Source organism: Protopterus annectens, chromosome 13.part0 (genome assembly GCF_019279795.1).
Source record: "Protopterus annectens isolate FY-2018-M chromosome 13.part0, PAN1.0, whole genome shotgun sequence".
In the NCBI taxonomy this organism is placed as follows: Eukaryota; Metazoa; Chordata; order Ceratodontiformes; family Protopteridae; genus Protopterus; species Protopterus annectens.
The window spans coordinates 1,321,466,313-1,321,482,229 of record NC_056747.1 but is presented as its reverse complement, the minus strand read 5'-3'; positions in this window follow the sequence as shown (position 1 = coordinate 1,321,482,229).

Below are 15,917 nucleotides of genomic sequence, written 5' to 3'. Positions count from 1 at the left end.
AGAAGACAGCATCATTAGTGGTAGATAATGTCCTGCTAAACAGACCAGTAACAAATTAACTGTAAAAAAAATGATTATGCATATCATCCCTTGTCTATACATCATTTTAAACTTTGTACTTTATATCCATATACAATGAGGATCATTTTTTAAACCTTGTACATTCCATCCCTATACATCTCTACTGGATTGCACTTAAGAGCTATGTGGCATGTCTCTGTGGTACATATTGCACAACAATGCACAGATAGAAGCTATTTCAAAGCTCTTGGTAGTTTGTTATAATGATTCTTTCATTGATGATTTTCCCATACTGTCAGGTTGGGCAAGTTGAAGCTGAACTTCACTGAGGAAGACAATGATGTACTCTTCAATGTTCTCTGCACTGATGGCTGCTGCTGATGGGTAGGAGCTCTAAAACAGAATAGTACAGCTGCAGGTGGATGAAGGCAGTGGCTGATGTCAATATTTTTAAGGACTGTTCTTCATTCCACCACTGCTGACTTAAGTCGTAGTACTTACACCCTGCAATCTGCTTCCCCAGCTCCCCGGTGCCTTGAAAGTGACCTGGTGTAAAAGAAGAGACTCACAACTAGAAATACATACCTGTACACTGAAACACCACTTAATCCATAGAATGAATGAACGAGCTTAGTGAGACCATCATGCTGCATTATCTGAGGGATTTTTCTCATCACCTAATCCTTGCTCTTTGTCATGAAGTTCATTTCTGTATGAGCTGGGTAGCAATGAGAACTGTCATGAGTGCATGGCTTCCCTTGATCACAGGATGACCCTGTCTCTCTCACTTCCCTCGTCACTTCAGCCTGGCCCCTTATGTCTATAAGTCTCAGCCTCCACTAAAATTCATAACATTGGACCTAGTGCAATACCTATAGCCACACCTGTCCTTCTCTGTCACTCTGTCAGCCTCCTAACCTGTTAACTAAACCAGGGTTGCCTGGGTTATATATTCAGGGCTTTATCCTTCTATGCCACTGGAGCAATGGCTGATGTCATCATTGAGGGCCGATATGATTGATAGACCTCTGAGTGCCATTTTCTTACTAAGAATTGCAAAGATGGAAGATGTGGGACCCACAGGAACAGTAACCAGGCCCACAAAATCCTCATGTATTTAACCTGATGCATAATGAGGCTATAAAAAAAAACACTGACTCTGAACTAATAACTTTAATGTTGATTGAACCCTTTCATTCCAAACAGAAAACATAATTTCATCATAATCTAATTAACCGCACAACCCACTACCATAAATACCAAAAAAAAAAAAAAATGGCAGAAGGCCAACTACATTATTACCTTGGTGTTACAATTATGTCTCCCATTAGTGACAATAGTTCTAGGAGAGAGTGCTACAGTAATGGCTTTAGTCTCATTAATATATCTCCACTGGGAGCAAGTTCAACATTTAAACATTTCTACTCTAGGGACAGTAGACTGCCCTGCACAATCCCTTATTAACTTCAGAAAGGATTGCATGGTCATGCACTTTTTGTACAATATACTTGGTTTGTCACCCATCTTGTTGATGAGGCAAAATGATCCAAAAACAAATCATCATTTTTTTTATTCAAAATGGCTATTATATCACCTACTTTATTACCATAAGAGAAAACCATAGCAACAGTATAATTATAGTGCTCCAACAACTTTAAGGTGTACATTAGGGGATCCTAGTAAAGACTGATATTTTTCATTATTTATTTCCTGTCTCCTGGATACATAGGATGTCCAGCATCCTCCTTACCATCATGTCATCCATGTCCAAGTTGCATCCTGTCAATGAATCTACACCGAATGTAACAATTCTTACTTCCTGTTTTGGCAGGTTGATTGGTTTTACATCCAGCTTTTGCTCAACAGAGCTATGCCAGATAACCAAAGCTTAGCAGCTGGACACCAGTCAACCAATACCTTATTGACACAGGCTTTATGATGGACACACACCAGCCAGTAGGGGAGCATACACCCCTCCCACCATTAACATGGGTCCCAGCCATGGGCCAGAATGGACTGGGTGATCAGTCTGCTTATCACCATCAAATACCCATGCTCCTTTGGTGACATTAGTCAACATGGCCAAATCATCTAGAGCCAAATTTTACACCATTGAATGGCTAGCACTACCCTAACATGCAGTCTGTGATCAGTGTTCTCCTGTCTTGAGGCTACTGTGCACCACAGTAGATGCAGAACGTGGTTGATCTGTACATCTATTCCCCTATAGGCCTCATCTGGAGTCTGTATTGCTGTTCACATCTCCATTTATGGGTGAGTTTTAGGTGGAAACACTCAGCATGTTTTTGGGAGGTGGGGGGAACCCCACATAGACACAGAAAGAAAATGCAAGCTCCATACAGGTATTAATCAGAGTTCAGGATCGAAACTTTACCTTCTGCATGTGAGGTAAAGACCTTAATTATTATGCCAACTGTGTAGTTAGATGTTTGTTTACATCAAAATGCTTAAGAAAGACATGAATTCAAAAAGTAATCCAAGACATAAGAAAGGGAGGTGAAGGAGGTAGCCTATGTTATGACTATAGTGATGACATGATTAGTTAATGAAGAGTTGTAAACTCTTTACAAAATTTGAACTATTCATATTTATGTGTCCAACTTACATTCTCTGTTTGACAATCTCCTATCTGTTTACAATCTGTATGTTCAGTATCATCTAGATAATGTGATTCTAGGTGATACTGAACCATTATAGCCACCACAAGTCATCCACCGGGCATGCTGCTCCTCAGACTGTTATATAAATATTTTAAGTCAGGTGTTTCATGTTCATAATCGATATGGAACAGCATATCTGTCTGCATTACTGATCTATGTTTTCATCCCACAGGTGCTCTGCATACAACTAGTAGACATGTTATCCTCAGTTGGTGGCTTGTGCTAACAGCGGAGAGGATGCCTGTGGGTTTCTGACATCTTTACTGACTAAGAACTGTTGACAAAGCCTATACACTGTTTTATAACTGTGTCTGTTGCAGGTATGAGTAAAGCCATGGTAAGGTGAACATGCCCTGCATCACACGGGGTAATGGCGCTGATGATTACTATGACAACTACATTCAGCACAGGACAATGTGTGTGAGTATAGTGGTGCCACAACAAGCTTTATACCACCTGCTCATACCTCCAATGATGGTATGTTGTCAAAGGTGAACATATATTTAGTCTCTCTCATTCTCTCTCTCTTTCTGTCTTTCTCTTTCTAATACTCTATCTCACACACACACACACACACACACACACACACACACACACACACACACACACACACACACACACACACACACACACACACACACACACACACACACACACACACACACACACACACACACACACACACACACACACACACACACACACACACACACACACACACACAAACCCACCTACCTACACAAGTGCAGCATTAACAAAGTTTCTAGGCAGCTACATACACAGGGTTGTCCTATTCAGAAGCACAGGATGGTGTGCTTCAGGGGAAGACATTAATAACTGTTTGTTCTCTAGTTGCAAAAGCTCCATAGCGGCAGTTTGTGATACAGAAGTGGATAAAACAACATCAGTGTAGCTACTTGTAATACACTCCTAAAGCACACACACTTATAGTGGGATATTACATGCCATTGCAGACAAACTGCACCCTGTGAAGTTGTAAATAGTGCATGTCTTGTATGCTACCAGATGCAACTGTGAGCCAGAAAGCAGATGATTGCTGGGCAGACTTCAGAGCTGCTGTACTCCTAACCAAGCTGCAGTATCATACATCCAGTCATTTGCATGTCTGCTTGATCAGCAGTATTAACTTCTTTTTACTACACTGTGTCGAAGCCCTGTTGTGAACCCCACATCAATATGAATAATATGGCTGTATCATAGAGATCAGCAGTTAACTGGACGTCACTTCACCATCCAAGATACTATCACCAAGTACATGCATATGCTGTCCATTGATGTGATCCTATGGCTGTTCATCAAGGTTAATTTCCCTTCAGGAGAAGGAACAACATGGCAGAGGCTTTACTTAATTTTCTGCTCAATGACCCACCCCACAGAGGCAAACCCAGGCAAGTCATTGTATCATAAGAGCAATGCTGGCAAGTATGATACAGTTTTCATAGTCAAGCCCATCCCTGTATGCATGTATTGTAATATACACTGCTGTTGTCACATAGGGTCTATGGCAGTTGTCCTGTTTACACTAGGCAAATAATAATATCATGCGTGATGTCTTCAGCATTAACACCTTGCATTCAGCCTTGGCCAATGGACAGGAAATCGGAAATTCACACTGGGTCTAGCCCCCATGTCTCTGATAGACAGAGGAAGACAGAAACTATGCCCAAACTAATGGACCCCCTACATAACAATTAGAAACTTCCTAACTAGTATACCTCCTCCTAATAAATGCCCACAATACATGACACAATTGGGTTCAATGCCCTTTTATGCACACACACACACACACACACACACACACACACACACACACACACACACACACACACACACACACACACACACACACACACACACACACACACACACACACACACACACACACTCATGAGCAAAGACATTACTTACCCCACATAAACAGTTGTTTGCTTGTCTTCTACTCATACCTTTCATCTCCTTATAGCAAAACATCTGGACAAAGCCTAAAATGATGGGGGGACAAATAGGGACAGATTTTAAATATTGCTCTTACAAAGTTAGAAAGTTGATAGAATAATAGGTTTTGCATTAGCATGGATTTTCTGAAGGATGCGGAGGCTTAAACTCAAATGTGTGTTATTATTTAAGGACTTCAATCCTCAGCTATTTGCCAGAAAAATACAGATTTTAGGAGGAACACACCAAAAATATGAGGCACAAATCTCAACATTCTGTATGGCTGTTTATGGTCTTGGGCACTCCCTTCCACTGCAGGATGTTTTGTTAAGGCTCCTGCAGTGACTATGTATAAATTCATTTATCGATAGAGTGTAAGCACATCTCTAGGTTTGGAAGCCTATGCTAAGTACTGCTAATGGTCTTTTTGCAGATCTAGTGATATGGGCCTTCCCTGCTTTATTGGTACAACCCTGCATTGACGTCTACAGCCATGGTTGCATTGAGAATGCTGTATCATACAGCAGCTCCCCTGATAGTATAATGTCCATCTGGAATTCTGGGTGTAAGTTACACCCATTCAAGATTTTGATATGATAGATACCACATGGGTGTTTTGTTCAAACATTCAGGAATACAACAATGTGGTCAAATATCTGCAGTTTCACAGAATGGAACCCTACTATGTGCTTTACATATGCAGTGTTATAAACATTCAAGAATACAACAATGTGATCAAATATCATCTGCAGTTTCACAGAATGGAACCCTACTATGTGCTTTACATATGCAGTGTTATCAACATTCAAGAATACAACAATGTGAGATGGCACTCTGAAAGCAACACTTTTTTAGAGCTCCTTAAAACTACTTTAAATAATAGGAAAATAATTATTTTTTTTAAGAAAAATAGTCAAATATTGTTCTTTAGCATTTTTACTACCATTATAACAACTTTGGAATATTTTCTTCAAAAAGTTCCTGTCAGAAATATCTGGAGTTTAAAAATGATCTGGGAAGATGAGTGGCTCAAAGAATTCACATGCAGAATCTACTCTGAGGAAAGAAATTCAGTTTATATCTTCAACCCTACAAGAATTATCTATCAAAATGGACAGTTTCAAAGACAACTTAGAAAACTTGAGAGTAGTCAAACTGAAACCTTTAAAGAACTACTCCAGCAGCATCAAACACAAATATTAAGCACTGAAGAGACCTTATCTGATATAGATGGAAGACTCAAAGAGGAGGAAACCCAGAGTGATTTTCTTCAGCAGCAGAATAAATGGATTATTAACAAGTTAGATGACATGGAAACTAGAGAAAGGAGGACTATTGTGAGAATCTTTGGTTTACCAGAAAAGTCTGAAGGTGAGGATATCATCTCTTTCCTTAATTCATGGTTACCAGACATGCTAGATCTGAAAGAAGGATTTTCATATGGCATAGAAAGAGCTCACAGAGCCATTGGGGAACCCATCCCTTCATCATCAACCTCCACACCCAGGTCAGTCGTGGTTAAATTTCTCTCTTACCTAGATAAAGAACTTGCTCTTAAATGTGCTTGGAGAAAGTCCTCACTGAAGTACAGGCAAAATCTACTTAGATTTGACAATGACTTTTCCTCCAGAGTTTTGGAAATGAGAAAGAAAGCCTGGACACTAGTAAAGTTACTCAAGCAAAATAAAATAAAAGCACAACTAGCATACCCTGCAAAAATAAGGATTTTAACTTCAAATGAAACAAGGACATTTAACCACATTGAGGAAGCAATAACATTCATAAAGAACAACAACATGGTCACAGTTCTGAAGGAAATGGAATGGTCTTTGACTACATCACTAAAAAGATCCCCTGAGAAAAATAATTGGATCGATGTAAAGAAAAAGAAGCAAAGAACTGACTCAAAAAATATTCCTTCTACTGCTTCTGTCAAAGAATCACCCAAAACAAAAAACTCTTGCTAAAGGCAACAAAATAGCTATTGTCTATTCATTCCTCCAAGCATTTTATAAATTGTATTTTAATAATATTAATATTCCACTTACATACTTCATATTTAATGGTTAACTTACATGCAGCAGCTTAATAACAACAGTTTATTTGATTCAATTATTTTACACTTAATTGTGACTGAAGGGTAAAAGGTGAAGGAGAAAAGAAAAAGAAAAAAAAAAAAACGATATGTGGAATAAGAAATAGTCAATAAACACTGTACTTTGTAGTATAATACTGACTATGCATAAGTTAATTTGAATCCAGTAAACAATGGTCGCTAAGTAATAAACAAGTTTTAAATGTGTTTTTGACTCACTTGAGTCATTAGTATTGTAACGTGATTTAGTTTCAATTTAGACAATGCATAAACTCTGAAAAGTTAGTGCAACAAGCACTGCCATGAATTTCAGTTAAATGCATTTCTTTTTCAAAAAATGAAAGAGAAGCCCTTTCAATACATGAGACATACAGGAAAATTTTCATTGCTCATTTCGCAAGCTTGCCAGTGTGCTCTGCACACTAACATGAATGTAGAATGCTCATTTCTGTCATTAAACGTTAAACCACAAAATTTTCAAACCAAATTGTTTCATTCAAGCCTTTACAGTTTCCTAGTTAGTCTAAGCACATAGGAAAGTATTTTAAACACATCAAGATGTTTTATTTTAAATATTTACCCTCCGTGTTTGTAAATGCGTTGAGAAATCCTAGAATATAACATGCTGTGTAGACTAGACTGTCTTTCTGTTTACATGCTGAATGGTGTTATATTCAGTGAGGGAACACTGTGAAAATCCTGCTTTAACTTCCTATGTGCATTGTTGTAGACACAAAGTATACAATGTTAATATATAGGCATAACACACTTCCTTATGGCCTTAAAGGGACAGTACTTCTTTTAAATAATACCCTTCACTTTCTGATCATGTTTGTACATGTCCTCTAAGTTATTTATTTATTTGAATGTGTTTTCTGGCACTCAATTAGTTGGGCCATTTTCATGCCAGCCCAGACAGCACAAAAGTCATGAACACTTGTCATGCACAGAGATAATGCAGTGTATATGCTGACGAGAACAGTATTCAGTATCTGAATATTTGACTAAAGAGGTTATACAGTCTATACAAAGAAAGAGAAATAAGTTAGTCAAGAAGTTTTTTAATAGTATGGGGATGTGTTTCTACACAGTTATAGTAACAGTCCAAAGCAACAATACTTATATATAGGCATAACACACTTCCTTATGGCCTTAAAGGGACAGTATTTCTTTTAAATAATATAACTAACTAAATATATATTGTTTGAAGGAATGGATAGCAAGGAAAATTTTATATGTAAGATGTGTTTGGCTTACTAGTTGATATCATATTAATTACTGTTCATTATATACAATTAAATTAATTAGGAAATTTAGATAAACAAGAAATAGAATGGACAAGATAAATACATCTGGAAACATCTTAACATAGAAAGTGAAGTTGAAACATTCAACATTAGACACATTTTTTGATACCTCAAAGTTTCTCTTGAATGTGCATATTTTAGTTAATAAATGAATAAGAACAAGGCATTAAGATGCCTGTATGTTATCATATTTAGTAACGTATTAAGGGAAGATATGTTAAAAATTGAAAAATAACTACATGACTAGATGAGAAAAAGAAAGTGTGAGGTTTTAGCTGATACTTGATCTTTATAAAGGCATGTACTACAAGAAACTTTATACCTGTAATATTAAACCAGTGTTGTTTGCACTAGTAATTGAACTTTTTTTCCTCTGCAATTCGTTTTAACCCTAAAAATTAAAGGTATTGTCATTTTTAATCAATTTAACTCCAAAATAATGCTCTTTGTTTATGAAATTCTACTCACTTTATTAAACTCAGATGAGTCACTATGTGAATTAAATTCATTAGCTGAAAAATGTCATCACATCTCGGGTTTAAAAATTAATGTTTCTAAATCGAATCATATATTGTTAAATAATAAAAATAACTCTAATACTAACACAAATCAAATAACTGGAAAACAGGTTTCCTCTTTAAATTATTTAGGGATTCTTTTATGTAAAAATTTAGAATTAACACTATCTACAAATTACAATAATATTCTGAATACTCTTAAATCACTAATAGGAAAATGGAATAAATTGTACTTAACATTTGAAGATAGATTGCAGCTAATAAAGATGTCCTTCTCCCAAAGGTAAACTACATTACGCTAGCTATTCCTATAATCCCTAGTAAAAAATTTTGAAAAGAATTAAATAGAATTTTTATAAACTTCTTTTGGTACCCAAAAAAAAAAAACAGGCTAGCTTTTTTTAAAATACTCCGATCACCATATACGTAGTCCCCTGATGGCAATAAAACGCGAACAAAAATTCAATGTAGTAAAATCCAAGCTGTGAAACACGACATACACTTCTGGAAATTCAATAAAACTTTATTTCCGAAACAGAGTGAGCACTTTCGCCGATGGGCTTCTTCAGACTCTTCATACAAACATAAAAATCTAACTTCTTTAAAAAGCCCACCATGGGTTTTCATTGGTTGCAAAACTCGTTGCTGCTTCAAGAATTTAAAGTGATATATACATCACATACCATACTATTTTACACTTTAAAAAATACAAGCTCTTTCAAAAAAGATAAAACCTAATCTGGAAATACTAACATATAATAAAAACTTATAACAAAATATCCAGGATGTGCCAGATACATGTTGAAAACAGACTTTAACTGCTTCTTAAATAAAGGCAATCCACCTTCAACAACATCAGCTCAAACTTTCATGTTGTTGGCAAAATAAATGACTTAGTAGGGTCATTACCTAAAACATAACTTGCACTATGACAGTAAATATCATATGTGACCCCAGACATTTTAAAAAAGAGAACAGTAAATATGCTCTGTATAACATCTTAATATATACATAACTACAAAATGCAGTTGATCACCCCGTTCACTAAAGAACACTTCATGTAACCTATTAGCTAAGCACTGCTGGATATAGTTAGGGACTAGTAGAACCAAACCATACCTAACCAGATAAAATTATAATTTTAGCAACCTCTAAAGACTATACAATGAATGAACTTTGACAAAATTAATACACAAACTATAACACAACAAATAATCTCCATAAAAATCATGAATACTAAAGATAATACTTGGAGGGGGCTTGCATTATCTGTTGCGCAGCAACATCAAATAATCATGACAGTAGGTATCAACCTATTAGTCCCATTCAATAGGGTAAAATCATGAAGAATACTGTTCAGAGGTACATGATTGGGTCAGGGAATGTTGGTCCTAATAGATCTTCCCTGTACACACTCCTTTCATCACGACTGAACTATAGGATGGAATATCTAGTCGTGACCAGCATAATTATTTTATTCTACGTAACCTCCTACTTTTTAGGAATGGCTTAATTTGTACCTTATCATTAAGACCGGGAGGTGTATCTGATCTCCATCTAATAATCCACCTAGTCTCACTTTCCAGTGTTCTATTAATCAGGTCTCCTCCTCTAAAACCTTGTGTGAGAGTTTGGATAACACAAAATTTAAAAGTGTGTTGTGTGCCTGCCACCTTACTGTGTCTAGCTAATGCATTGACATCTGAACCTACTCTAATCTGGTAGTTATGTTCTCTAATACGTTCTTTAAGATGCGATTGGTCTTCCCTATGTAATAGGCAGTACATAAATTACATGTGGCAACATAAACCACATTCTTACTTTCACAGTTAGTATTAGTATTAAAGTTGAAAGTCGTCCTGTTGTGGGAGGTGTAAAGGTAGTGTTCTTATTGATAAAAGGACATTGATTACATCTACCACAAGGTATAGTGTTCCTATTCACCTCACTATCATTAAAAGTGGTATGTCTCAGCCTACATAGTATACTCTTCAGATTAGGGTGGTTTTTGAATGTTATACGTGGTGCAGGACCTACAACCTCACTAACCTCCCTATCAGATCTTAAAATGTCCCAATGCTTATACATAACTTTTTTCACTTCCAAACTCATCCTGCTAAAGGCTAAATTTGCCCTTACCTCGGTCTGAGGTGATATATTGATGTTAGGTTGTTCCACATGCTCCATAAAATATGGTCTTGCACTACTGGACCTCAGAGAATCCACTGCATAAATGGTCTCATTAATTTCTTTTTCACAGTAGCCCCTCTCTAAGAACCTATCCTTCATCTCCTGTATTCCATTTTCATAACATGCTTGATTTGGGTTGAGTCTGGACACTCTCATAAACTGTCCTTTTAGAACGTTATTAAAAACATGGCGGGGGTGCATACTTTGCCTATGAAGTAAATTATTTCTATGGCACCCCTTCCTGTGTATGGACGTATTCAACATACCATTAGACATTCTACATATCTCAACATCCAGAAAAGAGATATTCATACTAGAGAAGTTCATAGTGAATTTCAAAAACTCCGTGGTTGTGTCAAGATATGTTACAAAGCTTCTAAGAGACTTCTCATCACCCAACCACAAAAAAAAGAGATCATCTACAAAACGGCAATACATGCCTACATACTCCTTAAATTGGGGGCTGTCATAGAGGTATTTATCCTCCCACCTGGCCATGACTAGGTTGGCGTAGCTACTGGCACAAGACGTGCCCATAGCTACGCCATCCCTCTGTAAATAAATATCTTCATTAAATACAAAGACATTATTAGTTAGAATGGTTTCAAGTAACAGTGTAATCAAGTCTATCTTCTTATCAGAGAACTGTGAATGTGCTTTTAAATAGTCTGTGATAAAATTAATACCTGTATCATTAGGGATTACCGTGAAAAGACTGACAACATCTAGGGTCACTAAAAAGAAGTGTCGATCATCGTTCAAATGTTGTGTATGAGAATACAGATCCAATAAAAATTGCTTGCTGTCCTTTAGTATTCTCTTGTTCTCATTAACTAAAGGTCTAAGTATATTCTCTAAATAAATAGAGAGGGGTTCAGTGACCCACCCTTGACCTGCCACAATAGGTCTCATGGGTGGGTCAGTATTGTTTTTATGGACCTTCGGTAGTCCCTGAATGACCGGTATGGTCGGATCCTTAACTTTGAAAAAGTCATATAGTTCTTGGGTTATGTGAAAGGACATAACAAGATCATCCAAGGTGTGATATACACTAAACACCTTGTCTACCAGCATATCATGGTTTATTTTAAGGTAAGATTGTGTGTCATTTAACATTCGTTTCATTTTATCATCATAATAAGTTGTATCCATAATGACCACAGGCCCACCTTTATCAGCTGGTCTAATTACAATCGACCTGTCACCTCTTAGAGTTTTCAAAGCTTGCCTCTGGTTGTAATTTAAATTCTGTCCATGTCTGATTGGCTTCTTATCTTGAAAGCACCTATAAATATCATTCTCTAAAACATTACCAAATACTTCAACTGTAGGGTGGAGTTGTGGAACATATACACTATTAGCACGAAACTTATTAACACCCATTTGGTCATTATGCTGTCCATAGTCCAATCTTAATTGTATATTCCTGATAAACAATTTGGTGTCTATGATGGTGTCTACCAAATCACTATCCTTGGTGGGAATGAAACCTAGCCCTTTATTTAAAACTTGTTCCTCATAATTATTCAAGGTTCTTACAGATAAATTAATAACTAATGGTTTGGTCTCCCCCACATTTTCTTCAACGTGGGACCTTGTTCTTCTTCTATGGACCCTTTCCTCTTCTGCCTCCCCCTGCTGGCCGAACGTCTCTTCTCCAAAAAATGATTCTGGGCTATTGGGAGGGGTGCAGGCATTTTATTCATGGTTAGAGCTGTACTATTCGCTTTAGGTCTAACTACCGCAACATGAAAATGGAATACAGGAGATGAAGGATAGGTTCTTAGAGAGGGGTTACTGTGAAAAAGAAATTAATGAGACCATTTATGCAGTGGATTCTCTGAGGTCCAGTAGTGCAAGACCATATTTTATGGAGCATGTGGAACAACCTAACATCGATATATCACCTCAGACCGAGGTAAGGGCTAATTTAGCCTTTAGCAGGATGAGTTTGGAAGTGAAAAAAGTTATGTATAAGCATTGGGACATTTTAAGATCTGATAGGGAGGTTAGTGAGGTTGTAGGTCCTGCACCACGTATAACATTCAAAAACCACCCTAATCTGAAGAGTATACTATGTAGGCCGAGACATACCACTTTTAATGATAGTGAGGTGAATAGGAACACTATACCTTGTGGTAGATGTAATCAATGTCCTTTTATCAATAAGAACACTACCTTTACACATCCCACAACAGGACGTACTTTCAACTTTAATACTAATACTAACTGTGAAAGTAAGAATGTGGTTTATGTTGCCACATGTAATTTATGTACTGCCTATTACATAGGGAAGACCAATCGTACTCTTAAAGAACGTATTAGAGAACATAACTACCAGATTAGAGTAGGTTCAGATGTCAATGCATTAGCTAGACACAGTAAGGTGGCAGGCACACAACACACTTTTAAATTTTGTGTTATCCAAACTCTCACACAAGGTTTTAGAGGAGGAGACCTGATTAATAGAACACTGGAAAGTGAGACTAGGTGGATTATTAGATGGAGATCAGATACACCTCCCGGTCTTAATGATAAGGTACAAATTAAGCCATTCCTAAAAAGTAGGAGGTTACGTAGAATAAAATAATTATGCTGGTCACGACTAGATATTCCATCCTATAGTTCAGTCGTGATGAAAGGAGTGTGTACAGGGAAGATCTATTAGGACCAACATTCCCTGACCCAATCATGTACCTCCGAACAGTATTCTTCATGATTTTACCCTATTGAATGGGACTAATAGGTTGATACCTACTGTCATGATTATTTGATGTTGCTGCGCAACAGATAATGCAAGCCCCCTCCAAGTATTATCTTTAGTATTTATGACTTTTATGGAGATTATTTGTTGTGTTATAGTTTGTGTATTAATTTTTTCAAAGTTCATTCATTGTATAGTCTTTAGAGGTTGCTAAAATTATAATTTTATCTGGTTAGGTATGGTTTGGTTCTACTAGTCCCTAACTATATCCAGCAGTGCTTAGCTAATAGGTTACATGAAGCGTTCTTTAGTGAACGGGGTGATCAACTGCATTTTGTAGTTATGTATATATTAAGATGTTATACAGAGCATATTTACTGTTCTCTTTTTTAAAATGTCTGGGGTCACATATGATATTTACTGTCATAGTGCAAGTTATGTTTTAGGTAATGACCCTACTAAGTCATTTATTTTGCCAACAACATGAAAGTTTGAGCTGATGTTGTTGAAGGTGGATTGCCTTTATTTAAGAAGCAGTTAAAGTCTGTTTTCAACATGTATCTGGCACATCCTGGATATTTTGTTATAAGTTTTTATTATATGTTAGTATTTCCAGATTAGGTTTTATCTTTTTTGAAAGAGCTTGTATTTTTTAAAGTGTAAAATAGTATGGTATGTGATGTATATATCACTTTAAATTCTTGAAGCAGCAACGAGTTTTGCAACCAATGAAAACCCATGGTGGGCTTTTTAAAGAAGTTAGATTTTTATGTTTGTATGAAGAGTCTGAAGAAGCCCATCGGCGAAAGCGCTCACTCTGTTTCGGAAATAAAGTTTTATTGAATTTCCAGAAGTGTATGTCGTGTTTCACAGCTTGGATTTTACTACATTGAATTTTTGTTCACATTTTATTGCCATCAGGGGACTACGTATATGGTGATCGGAGTATTTTATTACATATTTATTACGTGGGCTCCCGTCTCAGCTGGTGTGCTGCTCTGCTTTTGGATTGTGTTGATAGCTTTTTTTAAACCATATTAGGCCTTGGGAAATGGGAGGCATAAACTTCCCTAATTTAGAATCTTATATTAAAGCATCCATTTTCAAAACAGTGATAAATTGGATAGATACAACATTTTCTTCTGCATGGAAAACATTACATACTGCTATTTTCCAAGAAGAAAGTAAATTTGCAAAAAATATACAGCTGAATGAACAGAACATTAAACTCTGGCATATTATTTGTATCAACTTGCAATATAATTCCACCAAACCTACTAATCTAAATTATATAAATCACATGTACAACACTTTTTGGAGCTTTGTAAACAATAATATTGACATTAAATTATGGATTCAGTTATTAATTCCCTTTAAAATTACAAAAAACTTTTTCAATAACATTCCCATAAATACTCTTAACTCATGGAGAGGAAACAATTTCATATGTTGGTACCAATGTATGGAAAATCTGACAGTTATGGATGCAAATCAGATAATCAACACATTTAATCTATCAAACTTTGATACTTTGATGCTTTACATATGCAGTGTTATCAACAACAATGTTGTCAAATATCATCTGCAGTTTCACAGAATAGAACCCTACTATGTGCTTTACATATGCACTGTTATCATCCTTCATCTGCTGGATGATCTCACTGTGATATCCTCCAGCTGCTGGATGATCACATTGTGATACCTTCCTTCTGCCAGATGATCACACTTTGATATCCTCTGTCTGACAGATGATCACACTGTGATATTCACCATCCACTAGATGATCTCACTATGATATCCTCCAGTTGCCAGATAATCACACTGTGATATCCTCCATCTGCTGGATGATCGCACTAAGATATCCACCATCTGCTGGATTATCTCATTGTAATATCCTCCAGCTGCCAGATGATCACACTGTGATATCCTTCTTCTGCTGGATGATCACACTATGATATCCACCATCTGCTGGATGATCTCGTTATAATATCCTCCATCAGCCTGATAATCATACTGTGATATCCCCCATCTCTTGGATGGTCACACTGTTATATCATTCATCTGTTGGATGGTCACACTGTGATATCCTCCATCTGCTGGATGATCACACTATGATATTTACCATCTGCTGGATGATCTCATTGTGATATCCTCCAGCTGTCAGATGATCACACTGTGATATCCTCCAGCTGCCAGTTGATCACACTGTGATATCCTTCTTCTGCTGGATGATCATACTGTGATATACTCCATCTGCCAGATGATAACCACTGTCATAGCCTATATCCATTTAATGATTATGCTGTCATAGCCTCCATCTGATAGATGATCACACTGTGGCATCCTCCATCTGCTGGATGACCACACTACTATATCTCTGTCTGTTGGATGATCACACTGTGATATCCTCCATCTGCCAGATGATAACCACTGTCATAGCCTATA